Source organism: Vulpes vulpes, chromosome 2 (assembly GCF_048418805.1).
Source record: "Vulpes vulpes isolate BD-2025 chromosome 2, VulVul3, whole genome shotgun sequence".
Taxonomy (NCBI): Eukaryota; Metazoa; Chordata; class Mammalia; order Carnivora; family Canidae; genus Vulpes; species Vulpes vulpes.
In genome coordinates this window covers 142,220,122-142,237,543 of record NC_132781.1, presented here as the reverse complement: position 1 = coordinate 142,237,543, position 17,422 = coordinate 142,220,122, and the positions used below count along the sequence as shown (strand labels likewise).

Here is a 17,422-nt window from a genome sequence, read left to right as displayed (position 1 = left end):
GGGTGGGGGCTGGGGTAGGGAGAAGAGGAGAGGGTTGGTGGGAGGGGAAGGGCCGGTCCCCCGCCTGTCCGGGGCTCCCACATTATTTCAAAAGGAGGCTGTGCCAACCTGGGCTGTACTGGAAGCTGGGGCCGCAAAGGAGGATCCCGAGCGCAGCCGGGGACATCCCAGGACGGCTCCCGGCGCGGAGCCCGGGCCTGGCGGGCCCTCGCGGCCGGGAGAGGAAGTTCACCCGGTCGGGGTCCCGGCGCCCCCGGGGGGGGGGGGGGGGGAGGGGGCGGGGCGGGGCGGCGGGGCCGGGCCGGGGCGCGCGACGCGGGGGCAGCCGCCCACGTGGGCAGGTGGGCCGCGCTCCCGCCCCGCCCCCGCCCCCGCCCGCGCTCCCGCCCCGCCCCGCCCCGCCCCCGCCCGCGGCCCCGCACCGCCTCCGCGCGCCGCTGGGTGGCGCCTGCGCTCCAGCGGCGCCTCTCGGGCGCGGAGGGGGGGCCCGCGGCGGGGCCGGCGGCGGGCGGGCCCGAGCCCCAGGATTCCGGGGACTGGAGCGCAGCGCCGGCGGCCAAGGTAGGACCCCCGAGCCTCGGGCGTTTCCCCCGGGCCCCCGCGGCCGGGGCGGGCAGCGCGGCGGGGAGGACCCGACACGTCGGAGCGGCCGCACGTGCCTCGCCTGAAGGGACCCGGCGGGAGCGCAGCTCGCCGGCCCGCGGGTCGCCCCAGCCCGAGCCTCTGCAAAGCCCGCCCGAGGCCCCGCTCGGCGAGTCCTCAAAGGAGAGAGTTCCCGGTGCCCGGAGCCACGGCGGCTTTGCAGCTGAGCGCGGATCCGATCCAGAGCACCGTCCTCAAACTTGGCTGCACGTTGGGATCTCTTGGGGAGCATGAAAGGACGCTGGTGCCCCGTTCCACCGCCACCCTCCCCACCCCGGAGACGAGTGTAAGCGGTCTGGGTTGCAGCCTGAGCATCTGGACCTTTACAGGCTTCCCAGGAGATTGCAACTGGCAGCTAAGTTTGAGGTCCCTTGATGTAAGGTTGGAGAAAACCCCGAGGACGTGTGTCACAGCGCCGCCGAATGCGGATTCTTCTCCCCCCCCCCCCCACCTCCCCCTCCTCCTCCTCCCTCCTGCTTTTGAAGCAGGAAGTATCTCCGCCTTTGAGCTGTCAAACCCAAGATAACAACCAACACCTCCCCTCCAATAGGGCTGGTTCTGAAAGGGTTAAACTCAGCAGCGGGCAGGGGATGGGAAGAGGCTGATGTGGAATGTGAGAGAAGACTCCTGAGCTGCCCTCCTCACTTTGGTAAATGCAGCTGAGGAGGCAGAGTAAGCTCCCCTATAACTAGTAAAAATGATCCCGTGTATTCTCATGAAACAGCAGAGTCGTTACCAGCATGGGCTTGGAGTCCCCAGAGCCCCCTCAAGAGCTCACGGTATCACTTCTGGTCTCAGTTTCCCCATCTGCAAAATGGGCACGATGGTATAAACCTCCTAGAGTTATTGTGGGAATTATTAACAATTAAGGTCATGTTTCCTGCAGGTACACCTGCACCAGGTGCTGTGCTCAATGCTTTCTGTGCATTGTCACATTTGACTCCTCATTATGGCCCACAGGATAGTACCATAATGACCCCATATGATGTTTGAAAAACTGGGCCTCAGAAAGGCCAAGGGGCTTGCTCAGGGCTATATGATTAAGAAGAGGCAGATCCCAGGCAATCTGACTCTAGGACCCATGTGCAAAAGCAATCTGCTGTTTCCCTCATGTTGAGAATGGAGAGAGAACACTTAGCACAAGGCAGGTCATGGCGCATTTTCCATAAACAATGGCTATCATTACTGCCAACAAGGCACTTTCACTGAATTGACTCATTTGTTCGTTCATGGCATATTCATTATTAAGAGCCTACTGTGTGCCACGCAGTTTCCCAGATGTAGACATAAAATGGTGAGTAAGACAGAGGTTAGCCAGCTCTTGGTGAATTCACACTCTGGTGAATGAGAGAAATGAGAACAAATACAGCGGATCCTCATTTTTTGCAGATTCTGTAGTCATGAGTTCTACTCTGTACAATTTATTTGTGACCCTAAAATCAATATAGACAGCGCTTTCGTGGTCATGCATGGACATGGGCAGAGTGCCCAAAAATTGGAGCTGACAAACATGCACATTCCCAGCTGAGGTCAACACAAGGCAACACTCTGCTTTCTGGTGTTAGCTCTCATATTGTAAATGGGTGTCCTTTTTGTGATCTATTTCGTGCCATGTTTTCTGCATTTTTTGTGCTTTTTTTTTGATGATGATTTTCAACTTCTCTGTTGAAAATCGCCCTGAAGCATCGTGCTCAAGTGCTGACTAGTGCTCCTAAGCATAAGAAGGTTGTGATGTGCCTTACAGAGAAAATATGTATAAGATAAGCTTTGTTCAGGCATGAATTGTAATGGTTTTGGCTGTGAGTTCAATAAGAATGAATCAACAATATATATTAAATTAGGTGTCTTTAAACAGAAACACACATAAAACAAGGTTAGGTATTGATCTGTTGATGAAAATGTGACGAAAGTCTCCCAGAAACCTAACTTTAGGTTTTTTTCCCTAGGTGCAATGGTTTGGTATTTGCTAATTCCATATTCACGGCAACTTCTTGGAATATAGCTGCTGCAAATAATGAGAATCAACTTTAATTAGACATTACCACCTGTACAATGAAAGAATCAAGGTGGAGAGGCATACAGAAGGGGCCTGCCTTAGATTGGGTGTCAGAAAGGTTAGAAGCAGAACAGGCACCCAGTGGGATAAGGAAAGAGTGTTTCAAGCAGAGAAAGTAATATATGCAAAGGCCAGGAGGTCGCCAAGAGCTTGGCAAGGTCAGGAAACTCAAGGAGAGCCAGTGTGCAGGGAACGTGGTGGGCAAAGAGAGCAGGAGTGCAATAATAACAATAATAACAGAGGCTGGGGCCAGGTGGCAGTGTGTTTTGTGGGCAGCTCTCATTTCATCCGATTAGCACAGTAATCCTGGCAGGCTTGGAGAGGATGGTTTCCACCTCCTGCGGAAGATGAAATTGATGCCTTATGTAGTTAAACATATTGTCCAAAAGTACGCCACTGGTAAGCAGTACCGACCTCTAGTACCTCCCTCTTAATCTGATGCTGAACAGACGTTTGAGTATTGATCAGAGATCTTAGGTCACTAATCCTGGGCTAGAGATTTGGTTTGGTCTGGGGAGGAATCAGTAACTCCGTGGCTACAGAAGCCATTAAGCATGGATGAAACAACTTGGGACAGTGTGCAGAATGTGGAGAAGAAAAGTCCTCATGCGTATTAAAAATAAAAATATTCCTGGTATAAAACCATTTAATGCCTCAGTGAAAGACTCCCAGTTGCTTGTAGGGGCAGGGGGAGTAGTGAGGGTGGTCCCAAAGATGTAGAAAAAGGAAATGTGAAGGTCTGATCCAAACTATCCCTGAGGGACATCTGGGTGGCTCAGTGGTTGAGCATCTGCCTTTGGCTCAGATCGTGATCCCGGGGTCCTGGGATCAAGTCCCGCATTGGGTTACGTGCATGGAGCCTGCTTCTCCCTCTGCCTGTGTCTCTGCCTCTCTGTGTCTCTCATGAATAAATAAATAAAATCTTAAAAAAAAAAAAAAACTACCCCTGAAATACTAGGTCTGGCACTGGGTCTCCCCATCCATGGGACAGCAAGGTCTCAATCTGTCTCTTGTCCCTGCAGGACGATGATCTTAAGTAGGGGTCAGCAAACTTTTTTCTGTAAAGGGCCAGATAGGAAATATTTTGAGCTTTGTGGACCATACAGTTTCAGTTGGCATCTACTCACCTCTGTGGTTGTAGAGTAAAAGCAGCTTTAGAAGGTATGGAAATGAGTTGTGTTCCAATAAAACTTTATTTACGGACACTGAAATTTGGATTTCATATGATTTTAATGGGTCACAAAATCTTCTTTTGATTTTTAAAAACTATTTATAAATGTGGGGTGCCTGAGTGGCTCAGTCCATTAGGAGTCAGCCTTCGGCTCAGGTCATGATCCTGGGTCCTGGGATAGAGCCCCATGTCGGGTTCTTTGCTCAGCAGGGAGCCTGCTTCTCCCTTGCCATCTGACTGCCTTTCTGCCTGCTTGTGTGCTCTCTCTCTCTCTCTCTCTCTTCTGTCAAAAAAATAAATAAAATCTTTAAAAATAATAATTTAATTTAATTTAATTTAATTTAATTTAATTTAATTTAAAATGTTTTTGTAGGGATGCCTGGGTGGCTCCACGATTGAGCATCTGCCTTTGGCTCAGGGTGTGAACCCGGAGTACCGGGATCGAGTCCCACATCGGGCTCCCTACAGGGAGCCTGCTTCTCCCTCTGCCTATGTCCCTGCCTCTGTCTCTCTGTGTCTCTCATGAATAAATAAATAAAATCTTCAAAAAAAACTGCTTTAAGAACAAGTTTTTGTAAATGTATCAGCCATTCTTCGCTCAGGCAGTGGGTCAGTGGGCTATAGTTTGCCGACCCTTTATCTAGAATCATGGGACCTCAGTGACATAAGAATACTAAATGTCCATCTAGTTAAATCTTTACCTGACCAATGAATCCCCATCAACTATTCTCTGCTATTTCTTGAGTTCCCATCAATAACATGGAACTTACTCACTGGGCACCTCATTCCGTTGCTAGAAGTTTGAACTATGTCATAGTTGGGGTTTCCCCAAAAACAGATCATGAGACAATGTGAGTGCCAGGACATTATTGGGGAAGTGATCCCAGAAAGTGCAGTGAGAGTGAGGTGGACCTGGGGAAGGGAAGGAAAACCAAAGAAGGATGTGTTGATAAGTGAGTTAGCACCCCGAGCAACGGCTCAGTCTCACTGGGGAATACTTGGAGAGATTGTGTGTCTCATAAAGAGGCAAGGAAGCTGGGGTGTTTCCCTCCCTCCTCAAGCCTCCCCACTTCCGCGCACTCTATCTGGGGGTATAGGTTTCACAGCCAGAAAATACATTCAGGCGGGAAGAAGAGGTGGCAGGTCCAACTGTCCACAGCTGGCCTCCAGGGAGTGGTCACCAACATGGGTGGGCTACAAAGTGTTTCTGCTTTGGGTTTTTTTTAAGTGTGTTTTGCCTATCACTGGGGACCTAGTGAGATGATTTAGTGTGGAATGGAGTCATGGAGCTAAAGAACCTGAAGTCTCAGACTAGGATAGGTATTCCCTTTGTAAACTGCCTCTCTGATCCTGCCCTGCTGCTGGGGCTCCCCAGTCCAGGAGCTGCCGGCCACACCGGCCTTGTACTTTGTTGAACTTGCCAGCCTCTCTTCTGACTACAGTCAACAGAAGAAGTCTTAGTGAAGGACTAGACTGGCCCGTCTCGGTTTTTCATGGAAAAGACAGCAGCCGTCAAATTCAGGACATTGAACAGGCAAGCATGGTCAGCTTAAATTTAGAATGTTGTTTTGTGTATTTCTGCAGTTTCCACCTATACATGGCAAGTGTTTCTGGCTCCGCATTTACAGTAGCAATATGAAGTTTTCTTTAAAATACATTTAAGGAGTGCCTGGGTGGCTCAGTCAGTGAGGCATCTGCCTCCTGCTCAGGTCATGATCCCGGAGTCCTAGGATTAAGCCCCACATCCTTGGGGCTCCCTGCTCTGCAGGGTGTCTGCTTCTCCCTCGCCCTCTGCCCCTCCCCCCACTCATGCTCAAGCTTGCGCTCTCTGTCTCTCTCTCTCTCTCAAATAAATAAATAAAATCTGTGGGACGCCTGGGTGGCTCAGCGGTTGAATGTCTGCCTTTCACTCAGGGTGTGATCTCAGGGTCCTGGGATCAAGTCTCACATCGGGCTCCCTGGAGGGAGCCTGCTTCTCCCTCTGCCTGTGTCTCTGCCTCTCTCTGTGTGTCTCTCATGAATAAATAAATAAATCTTTAAAAAAATAAAGTAAAAAGGGGGTCAGCAACCCGCGGGCTGGGGGGGGGGGGGCGGGGCCGGGAGGAGAAGCGAAAAAAAAGAAAAAAAATAAAGAAAAAAAATAAAGTAAAATACATTTACATAATGTATCTACTTAAAGAAAAATATGAAAAATAGCATAGGTAGAATGAGAATATGATAAAAATGATAGTGGCACTTATTGAGCACTTACTATGTGCTGGATGTTATTCTAAGCCCCTATATGCATAATTTAATTACTCCTAACCACAGTTGCAAGAGTTAAGCATAGGTACTATTATTAGCTGAGAAAACAGGCATAGGGGAGTGAAGAAACTTGCCCAAAGTTGTATAGCCAGTAAATGACAACTGGAAGGTAAATCCAGGTTGTCCTGCTCCACAGTTTATGTTCTTTTTCTTTTTCTTTAAAGATTTTACTTATTTATTTGAGGGAGAGAGAGAGCAGGAGCAGGGGGAATGGCAGAGAAAGAGGGAGAAGCAGACTCCCTACTGAGCAGCGAGGAGCTGGACTGGATCCCAGGACCCTGAGATCATGACCTGAGCTGAAGGCAGATGCTTCACCGACTAAGCCACCCAGGCGCCCTACAGTTTGTGTTCTTAATTTCAGGATGACACTGCTTCTCACAAGTTTGACAAAAGAAAAAAAATGAAGCTATTATTTAACTTACTGATGGTAGAGGAAGCCTACTGTAAGAGGTTCCTCTTTCTCATCCAGCTGAAATCTGTCTCCCTAAATCTGCTGCCCTTTGGTTGTCATACTTTCTTCTGGAGCCTCAGAGAACAAATCTGTCCCCTTTCTGTTCCTACAGTCCCTTCAGATATTTGATGACAGGGAACCTGCTGGCCCTCCCGGATCTTCCCAGTTCTAGATTAAACATTGCCAGTTCCTTCTGCTTATATGCTATCCTGTGTTCTTGGCATCTTCACCCAAGCACAGGGCCTCTTTCTTCCTTATTCTTTTGTATCACACAGAAGCATTTATAGCCAATTCTGGGCTCAAAGTGGATGCCTGTAGTTGGGGTGATTGAGGAGGCAGAGAGCAGCTAACCAGTGATGCCCAGAGGGAGACTGTCACTGAGAGAGAGTCCCCTCAGCCCCAAGCTAGCATCACAAGGGACTGGATGCTGGTCATGCTCATTCTTTGCAGGCTAGAGATGGAGCTTCCCTGGTGCATATGGAGCTAATCAGGCTGAAAGGACAGACTAGCCAAATTTACAGGAGCCTGGTAAGGAAGCCAGACCACAAATATATTAAATCACAATGGGACAAGCACTTCGAGGCAGCCTGAAAACTTGATGTCAGCCTGGGAAGCCCACATGGGAAGCCATGTTCCAGGTAGAAGTTTGGTATTCATGGGACCAGACAAGGTGTGCAAGGTGAATGATTTTAATAGCCAGGACAGCCTAAGATCCTTGTATCCTCTGAGGGATACAAGAGTCCACAGTGGCAGTTCTGCTGACCTAGGTCCCCATCCCTGTTCTCATGGTAGACACGACTCAAATCAGTGACCAAAACTTTGCCTCCCTGGACCAACCTTAAGATCCTTATCAAGAGGGTATTCCAGGATAAGATCCTCATCAAGAGGGCATCCCTGGCCAGCCTCTGAGCTGTCTGTAATGCTCAAGAGTTTCCAGAAATCCCACTGCTCTGGACAATGGGAAATAAGACTCTCAGAGACTTCTCTTTCGTACAATTTTTGCTGAGCTCCTCACACTTCACCATCTCTGTCTAGCTAATATTCCTGCATCTTATGTTAATACAATTGACCTTTTTTTTTTTTTTTTACTCCTTCTTATTGTCAGGTCTTGATTTGATTTCCAGGCCCTGCTCTTCCTGCTTTGTCCAGAGGCACATCCTGTCCTGTCTTAAGAACTTCTGCAGATCAGTAATTACAGTTATTGTATGTGTGGATTCTGCTGATATACTCTCCCTAGATTTGGGGGTGACTTGCTGTGTACCTTCCAGTAATAACTTCTTGCAACTGAGAAAAAGCGGTTTTCTGGGATGCTGAGCTCCATTACAGAATTGACAGGATCCCAGTTACTACTGTTATCACTCGTCCGTGCCTGGGGTCTGGGGTGAGAAGGGTCCTGGAAAGGAAGCATAGGGCAGTCAATGATCAAAAGATCATTGAGTTTGCTGTTATGAGCATTGATTATACTTCTCTGAGTGTTGAGAGACTATTATTTTGAAGCAAACCAACTTTTTGCCAGCTTTTAAAAATGTACGTTTTTCTCAAAATACATATGGAGAATCTGTGGCACCTGGGGACACTATGGGAGGCCTTCTTGACATCTTCCAGAGGGAAAGTGGGCCCTGCCCTCAGGGGCTTCCAGGCTGCTCAGTCTGAGAGGGGAGACCCAGTTCTCATACTAGGAAGGCTGCCAGTCTGATGAGAGAGGTGCTATTCCCTAGCCTCAGGGAGTCCAATGGAAGAGAGGCTTACCATATCCTTGGTGTGAACTATTTCCCCACCCCTGAAGACATCACTGATATCTGAGGCTTGTCTTCAGTCCATTAATAGGCAGGGAGTGGGCCTGCTTCATTTACCACTCAGATACACTTGTGCAGAGGCATAGCAGAGGGTCAGGGCTTCTGAGGGTTAACTTGGGGATTTCTTTTTAATAGACCTTTTTTTTTTTTTTTTTTTTTTTTAGGCCAGTAGAGATTTACAGAGAAATCAATGATAGTATATAGAGAGTTCCCATATACCCCACACCCAGCTTCCCCTATTATTTTTTAAAAGATTTTATTTATTTATTTATTTATTTATTTATTTATTTATTTATTTATTTATTTATGAGAGAGAGAAATCATACAGGGAAGGGGCAGAGGGAGAGGGAGAAGCAGGCTCCCCTGCTGAGCAGGGAGCCTGACTGAGGTGGGGCTCCATCCAGGACCTGAGATCAGGATCTGAGTTAAAGGCAGACGTTTAACCCACTGAACCACCCAGGGACCTCCAGCTCCCCCTATTGTTAAGATTAACAAATGTACTGTGGTACATTTGTTACAATCAATGAACCAATATTAATACATTCTTAGTAACTAAAGTAACTTAGTAACTCCATAGTTTATTGAGATTATTCTTAGTGTTTACCTAATGTCCTTTCTCAATTCTAAGACATCCGCTAGTATCTGGTATCTCATTTCTTTGTCACATCATCTTAGGTTCCTACTGGCTACAACATTGTCTCAGATTTTCCTTGTTTTTGATGACTTTCACAGGTTTGAGGGGTACTGGTCAGGTATATAGTAGAATATCCCTCTCATGAAATCTATCTGATATTTTTCTCAGGATTAGAATGGGGGTATGGGTTTTGGAGAGGAAGGCCCCACAGTGGTAAAATGCCATTTTTGTCATGTCCAGGCAAGCACCCCTCACGTCAGTACCACCTACCACTGTTGATCCTGAGCTCAATCACCTGACTAAGGTGGCATTTGTCAGGTGTCTCCACTGTCAAGTTTCTCTCTTTCCCCCCTCTCCATACGGTTCCATACTGTTCTCTTGGAAGGCAGTCATAACGTGCAGCTCATCCTTGAGGGACTGGGGGGTTCTCTTCTCCCTTCTTCAGAGCAGTGTATCTACATCATTTATTTGGAATTCTTCTGCACAGGTGATTTGGCTCTTCCCTCCCATTTATTCATTTCTCATTTTATTTATAAAAGTGTGGACTCAGGGGTTTTATTTTATTTTTTATTTTATTTTTATTTTTTAAAATTTTATTATTTTATTTGAGAGAGAGAGAGAGAGAACAAGCAAGGCAAGCAGCAGAGGGAGAAGGAAAACCGGGCTCCCCACTGAGCAGAGAGCCCAACACAAGGCTTGATCCCAGGACCCTGAGATCATGATCTGAGCCAAAGGCAGATGCTTAACCAGCTGAGCCACCTGGGTGCCTGGGTTTTATTTTATACTCTTCATAATAATTATACTTTGTAATCCAATACTTCCTAGTCTTGTTGCTCAGATTCTTCTGTCTTTGGCCACTGAGAATGGAATTTATGTTTTTAAACTAGCTCCTGTGGCATTCTTTCTGCGTATTAGAGTTTGAGACCCACGTAGGTCTGGGTTCACAGCCCGAGCTCCACTACTTACTGGCCTTGTGTGTGGTCTTGGCAAGGCGCTGCACCACTGGGACCTCCGTTTTCTCTGCTGAAACTGGAGCTAATGTTGTTACCTACCACTTAGGGTTATTGAGTGAGATGTACAGAGGAAGTCCTCTGTACACAGACATTGTCATTATTGTTAGTTTGGCATTCAAATTCCTTCTGGATCTCCTCCAAGAGGTTACAAACCAAGGCCAGCTAGGCCTTTCCAATACTTACCTTCCAATGTGACAGGCTTGTGCGGCACATGTTCCTGTACCTTCTCCCCCGGTCACCTCCTCTTCCTGGCCAACCCACATTCTCTCCCAGTCCCTGTCTCTCAGTCACCCCACACTCCAGCCAAACAGACAACCCATCTAAAGTGTCCTCTGCCAGTTCACACAGACACATATCCTCATTCCTTCAAAGTCCCCTGAAACACCACTTCCTCTGTGATACCACCTGACAGCCAAACAAGAAGTCCCCTCTCTTCCTGCCAACTGCCAGAGTGCCTGCTGTGCCCACTCTTGCCTTACAGCCTTTATCACTTTAGACCCTGCACCGGAGCAAGGGGACTGTCCTTCCTGAACAGTCCTCATCTCTATTCAATCTTGCCATCCCACCTGCACACAAGGGGCTCCCCACACCAGCTGGTGGTCTTGTTTGCCTGTGGTAAGTTTTGACAAGACAACGGGAGTAGGGGAAAGGACATATCCTGGGTGCTGACTGTGTTTAACTGGACAGACAGCTGGTGAGGGCTGAACTCAGAGGTCGAGAGTCTGACCCTGGGTCACATATGTAGATGTGTATATAAACATGCTCTTCATATCATAGCAGGGAAGGGGGGTTAATATATATGTTAATTATGGGAAAATATACATGACATAACAGAGTGGTGACTCAGGGGGACCAGCCGCTAGCAGCTGGGCACCCTCCAAACCTTGGAACTGGAACCCCATGCGGGAAAGATGGATTCTCCCGCCTTACACATCAACACCGGGCCACCTGCTGGCTGGCCGAGAGTGACCTTCCAAATTCCTGAGCTTCAGCAATACGGGCTCTTAAATAAAACCCTTTTGGCGTTAAAAAAAAAAAAAAAAAGACCATTTTAACCATTTTAAAATGTACAGTCCAGTGACATTAAATATGTTTACATGGCTGTAAAACCAATATTCACCACCACTCATTTCTAGAACTTTTTCATCTTCCTAAACTCATGAAATATGGGTTTCACTGTTTGATTAATTTTTTAAAAATATTTTATTTATATTCATGAGAGACATAGAGACAGAGAGAGGCAGAGACATAGGCAGAGGAAGAAGCAGGCTCCATGCAGGGAGCCCGATGTGCAACTCGATCCCGAGACCCCAGGACCACACCCTGAGCTGAAGGCAGATGCTTAACCACTGAGCCACCCAGGCGTCCCACTGTTTGATTAATTTTAATCTCCTCCCTGTTGCCTCCTTCCTCCAGCCTCGGACAACCATCTTTCTACTTTCTGTCTCTACAATTTTGACTACTCTAAGTTCCCTGAACACATGATATTGTGCAACATTTGTCCTCTTGTGATAGGCTTGTTTCACTTTGTATGATGTAGCAGGTGTCATAATGTCCTTTTTAAAACAGAATAGTATTTTATTGTATGCATACATGGCGTTTGGTTTTATCCACTCATCTGTCCATGGACACTTGGGTTGCTTCCAAATTTTGACCATTATGAATAATACTGCCATGAACATGAATGTACAAATATCCCTGCTCTCAGTTCTTTTGGGTGTGTATCCAAAGTGAAATTGCTGGATCATAGGGTAATGCTATTATTTTATTTTGGGGAGAATTGCCATACCATTTCCATAGTGTCTGTACCATTTTACATTCCCACCAGCAATGCACAAAGGTTTCTATTTCTCCATGTCCTTGTCAACATTTGTTATTTTCTGGGTTTTTTTTTTTTTATAACAGCCATTCCAATAGGATCTCACTGTGGTTTTAATTTGCATTTTCCTGATGACTAGTGGTGTTGAGCATCTATTCTTGTACTTTTTGGCTATTTACATATCTTCTTTGGAGAAAGGTCTATTAAGTCCTTCGCTCATTTTTGAATCAGGTTGAATTTTGTGTTTTTGCTTTTGCTTGTTTGCTGTTGAGTTACAGACATTCTTTATATATTCTGGATATTCATCCCTTATCAGATATACGATTTGCAAGTATTTTCTCCCATCCTGTCTTTTCACTCTGTTGATGGTGTCCTTTGATACAGAAAAGTTTTTAATTTTGATGAAGTTTAATTTGTCTATTTTTTCTTTTGTTGTCTGTGCTTTTGGTGTTACTCCAAGAAATTGTTGTCAAATCCAATGTCATGAGGGGTTTCATCTATGTTTTCTCATAGGAGTTTATAGTTTCAGATTTTATGTTTAGGTCTTTGATCCATTTTAAGTAATTTTTGTATGTGTTTATAAAGTAAGTATCCAGTTTCATTCCTTTGTATGTAGATATCTAGTTCTCCCAACACCATTTGTTGAAAAGACTGTTCTTTCCTCATTGAATATTTTTGATCCCCTGTTGAAGATCATTCAACCATATTGTGAGGGTTGATTTCTAGGCTCTGTATTCTATTCTGTTGGTCTAAATGTCTGTTTGTATACCAGTAGCACACTGTTTTCATTACTATACCTTTGTCATAAAATCAAAAAGTATGAGTGCTCCTGCTTTGTTTTTCTTTCTCCAAATCATTTTGGCTATTTGGGGTTTCTCAAGATTCCATATATTTTAGTATGGATTTTTCTATTTCTAAAAAAAAACTGGCATTTTTTTTTAGAAATTACATAGAATCTATAGATCACTTTGAGTAGTATTAACATCCTAGTGTTAAGCTTCCATATCTATGAACATGGGATGTCTTTCCATTTATTTGTATCTTCTTTAATATCTCTCAGCAACATTTTGCAGTTTTCTATGTACAAGTCTTTCACTTCCTTGGTTAAATTTATTCCCGAGCATTTTATTCTTTGATGCTTGCTTCTACTTTTTGAGGATCTTGTTATATTGAAAAATGAAGAAATACAAAACAAGATGCTAGAATGGTGCTCAACTTAAACTATATAATCCTCTTCATGTTTCTCAGGGGTGACATATATAGACAGTAGTAGAATTATATAGTGTCAAAGTGTAACTTTGAGTCCTTTCATCAGTGTGAGATCCCCCTGTCCACTCACCCCCACCATGATGGGAGGAAATGGGCTGGACGGTTCCTCTTCCTGGGATAGGATTGGGAATAGCATTATATTCCTCCAGGTGGGTCCTGCTGAGGGATCCAGCAAAGGCCCAAAGTCACCATAAGCCTAATCAAAGCATCTCCCCAACATGTGTTGCTGAGAATATTCAAACACCTTCGAAGCCTCATTCCAGAAGACCTCCAAGCCCCTAAGTCATGCAGGCTTTCTGCCTGGAACTGAAACAGTCACCCAGAAATGCAGATAAAATAGAACAACCAGCTTGCCCACCCCCACAGTCTTACCAACCCTGCGGGGATTTTGTTAGCTGTGTTTCTGGCCCACATCAGTTTCAGTTTGAGGAGTTTTGTGAGGACAAAAGGTGAAGGAGCACAGAGTGTGAGGGCTAGGCCCTGCTCAAGCATTTCCTTACCCCCTGGAAGTCTTTGAAATAGCAAGCCTCTTCTCCTCTGTCATTCAACTGTCTTAGGGCTTTCTTGACCTCAGAGTCTCCGGTAAAACTCTGTTCTTTCTCAGGCAGTGATTTATTTTGCTTCTTGGTTTTGTTTTGTTTTAGTTTTTGTGCCTTTGGGGATGCACAAGCAACACACACACACACACACACACACACACGCATGCACCATTCTCTGTCACTCCACATGTCTGCAGAACTCCTAGGCTGCAGGGTCTGGAGACAGAGTCTCTGTCTCCTCTCTCTTCCTCCTCCTCCTCCTCCTCCTCCTCCTCCTCCTCCTCCTCCTCCTCCTCCCTGCTAAAGTCTGTTGTTGTCTTATCCCCAGCCGGAAGCCCCTCTGTCACAGGGCCAGGTTCCTGGCCACTTGTTCTACTCCAGCTGCTGCTCCTGCAGGCTCTAGCCAACTCCTATTTCCATAGCAACTGAAACTCATTTTTCCATCCCTGCAGTTCCACTTTGGAAAGGAAACCCATAATAGTCTTTTAAAAGAAAAAAAAATTGAGCTACATCTGGCATAATCAACTTGGACTCTACAGAATTCCTAGCTCCCCCAACTCCCTGGTCCCCTAAAGACCCTCCCTTACTTCCCTCCATCAGCCTCCACCCCTCTGGCTCCCCAGGGCTCCTGAATCAAAAGCAAGTCCAAGGAGAAGTCTGTGTAGGTCCTTTCTGTCTTTAAATTAATGCAAGATGACTTTATGCGTTGGCAACCCAAAAAGAGGAGGTTAGAGGCTATATTCCAAAGCATCAGGTGATATTAACCTGCATCACCAGGGATGCCTGTTTATTTACCTTCCCCTTGGCTGGAGGGGGTCAGAGATTGCCTGAATATGTCATGTCATCTCTAAAGATGAAATTCCTACTCTCCAACTCAGGCAGCATGTCTCCAGATTGTTTGAGCAAGATTTAATGCCTATACTCACAGTGTGGTGGTTTGGCACACATTACACATACAGGAACCTAGGAATATGGTGTGAAGGGGGTATCTCCTCTCTCCTATCCCCAAAAAGACTTCCCTTATTGACCTAGTCCATCTTTGATTCCTAAAATTCCACCATTGGCGTGCATACCATTGGGCTCACACTCTGTTTTCTATTAAAAATGTAAAGTGCATGTTAAGTTGTTGTCAGCTCAGATACTTCCACCCCCAGCACTATACCTTGCACATAGTAAGTGCTTAATTAACATTCACTGGATTGAATTAATGTTTTAGCATACAGTGGTTCAATAGACAACTTTCTAATCTGACATCTGGCCAGAAGCACTTCTGGAATTGAACTCTGGATAGGCACATTTTGGCAAGAAGGGATTTTTTTTTTTTCTTATTAACCAGTTTTCCCACAACACCCTACCATCCACTACCATCGGGATGGATAACTGAGAGTCACATGCAAAGTGCATAGGAATCAGTTTCTAGAATAGCCTTTCATTCTTAAGGTTGCTCAGAAAACAACGTGTGCTGGGAAAATAAGGAATATCATTAAACACCTCCAAGGGAGAAATGCTGTTTGTCTAAATATGGGTCTTTATCTCTAAAACATGCTACCCCCACTGGCTCCTGCTGCCCATGTGAGTTGGGCTTTTTGAGTCACTGGTGATGTGTTTTCGAACACAGCGTGGGGGAAGAGCCCCCATGGGCTGTTGAGCTCTGGCTATGAAAAATACAAGCTGCGTTTGACTGAATGACAAAAAGAAATCTGTTGAGCCAGGAAGCGTAGTAAATACCGTGACTCTCTGCAAATGTGCACAGCCCAAACAGCTTTTTCCAGTCTGGAAAAATGAAGAGATTTGTCTGTGTAAAACCAGCCAACTCTCTGCCCCTCCTCCCTTTCCACTGCTCCACCCCCACCTCCTGGCAAGGCCTCCCACCCTGCCCCAGACATTCAGTCATCTGCTTTCATCCTTTGTGACTTGCTTTGCCCCAGGAAATAACATTGCCCAGGCTCTGGGGAGATACACCAGCCTCTCCCAAGCATCTTTGAGAGATGTCTGTCTGGTTGGGTTTTGCCAAGTCATTTCTGACCTTGGCCAGATGTGGCTCACAGCAGAACTGTCCAGGAGGCAATAGGTCTGGTGTCTCCTCTTCCTGTGCTTTATATTCCCTCTCCCAATTCCCCCTTGCTTTTCCTTTGAAAGAACCTTTATCCCATCCCAACTTCCAGGAGACGGTGTTTAGAGGGAACACTTGCAAAAAGTGAGGGTTTAAAAGCACTCTCTTTAGGCTAGTACAGAGGGTGGAGGTGGAATGGGAAAATTTTCAGTGACTCCAAGACAACCAAAACCAGGACAACCATTTGTGGGTATGGTTTCTATATGGGAGGGACTTCCAGAGAAAATCTGGGCTGCATCTTGCCTTGAAGATACATTTGCATGGCAACTATACTGTGTTTTCTTTGATGGTATGTTTGCAGGTGGAGTGCAGGCATGGGGAGAAGGCAGGTGGGGCTGATGCTGAGAAAGACTGTGGGGCTGTAAACACTCACCCACGGGTGCACTGCCCCGGAGACCACATATCCAACCTGCAGTTCAGTGTATTGGATAGGGCACTGGGATTGGAATCAGAGCAATGGATTTGAACCTTGGCTTCTATGAATAGGGAGTATCTGTCATTCATTTCCATATCCACAGCACCTAGCACAAGCCTGACAACAGCAGGTGCCCTGTTAATGTTTGTGGCGTCAGTGAGTGAATGAATGAGCCAATAACCTTGGATACTTTTCCACTGTGAGCCTCAGTTTCTTGCTCTCTAATTAAGAAATAATATAAAAAATCTAACAATTACTCTACCTAGCCTAATAGGTCGGGGGGGGGGGGGAGAGAGAGAGAACAAAAGTTGAACATTTTTTATTCTCTGTAAAGTGGAATTCCAAAGTCAGTTTGGCCTCAGGTTCTATGCCTTACCTTTAGTGTATATAGGTCCTTTATCAGGAGGAGGGGCTGTACTCTAGAGGTTCCCCCCAAACACTTCTCCATCCTATCATCTGAGTACCTTGAGGACAGGAGGGCATTTTGGGTGCTTTTAGCAAAGCAGTTTAAATCTGACAACAATGACTTTTAAGGTTCTCAAGTCTTGGTTTATAGCCACTGCTACATCAGTCCTATACTGGTCTCAGAATTTCCATGAAACCGTCCCCAAGAAGGCCCATGCCTGAGCTCAAACAGCAGATTTGCACCAGCAGGTGCTGGGGGAAAATCTGCCCCTGGATCTTTGTCCATGCTGGTTCCTTTGCCTGCAGCACCCGCCTTCCCTTGCCCTGGTCCAGCACCAACTGGACCTTCACATCCCAGCTTAGATCTCATTTCTTCCAGAATGCATTCCCTGACTTGTCCTCTCTGTCATTCAAGCTTAGCCTCTTCAGAAATGCCCTCTCCAGGTTCACTTTAGCTGTCCAAGTGCTTGCCCACTGAAGCACAATCTCCCTTTCACCTGTCTGCCTCCCTCTTAACCGGTGGGCCCCCTGAGGACTGGGACCAGGTCTCTCTTGTTCATTGTGGTAATCTCAGTGCCAAACCCCAGAAAGGTGCTCTGTAGATGAATGTTAATGAAATGAATAGCCACAGTGTGTTGAAGGAGATGGGAGACAGAGACCCGAGTCATGCAGATTTTCCTAGGAGGGTATTCCCCTGCCGCATAAAAACACTTCTTCCTACCAAAATGGCTTGCATACAAACTAAGTATGTGAATCTGTACACACCCAGAGAGATGCATGCACACACCCTGCTGC

At 46.2% G+C, this 17,422-nt stretch overlaps 1 protein-coding gene across 2 annotated transcripts in view; it reads left to right on the top strand.

Moving 5' to 3' along the window:
* The first annotated feature begins 479 nt into the window (after nucleotides 1–479).
* The window catches only part of CHD9 (chromodomain helicase DNA binding protein 9), a 218,108-nt gene continuing 201,165 nt past the window's right edge, over nucleotides 480–17,422 (top strand). For both annotated transcript variants that reach the window (XM_072750228.1, XM_072750223.1), the window contains exon 1: nucleotides 480–561. The gene's annotated coding sequence lies outside the window, so the exon portion shown is untranslated. The remainder of the gene's footprint in view (nucleotides 562–17,422) is intronic.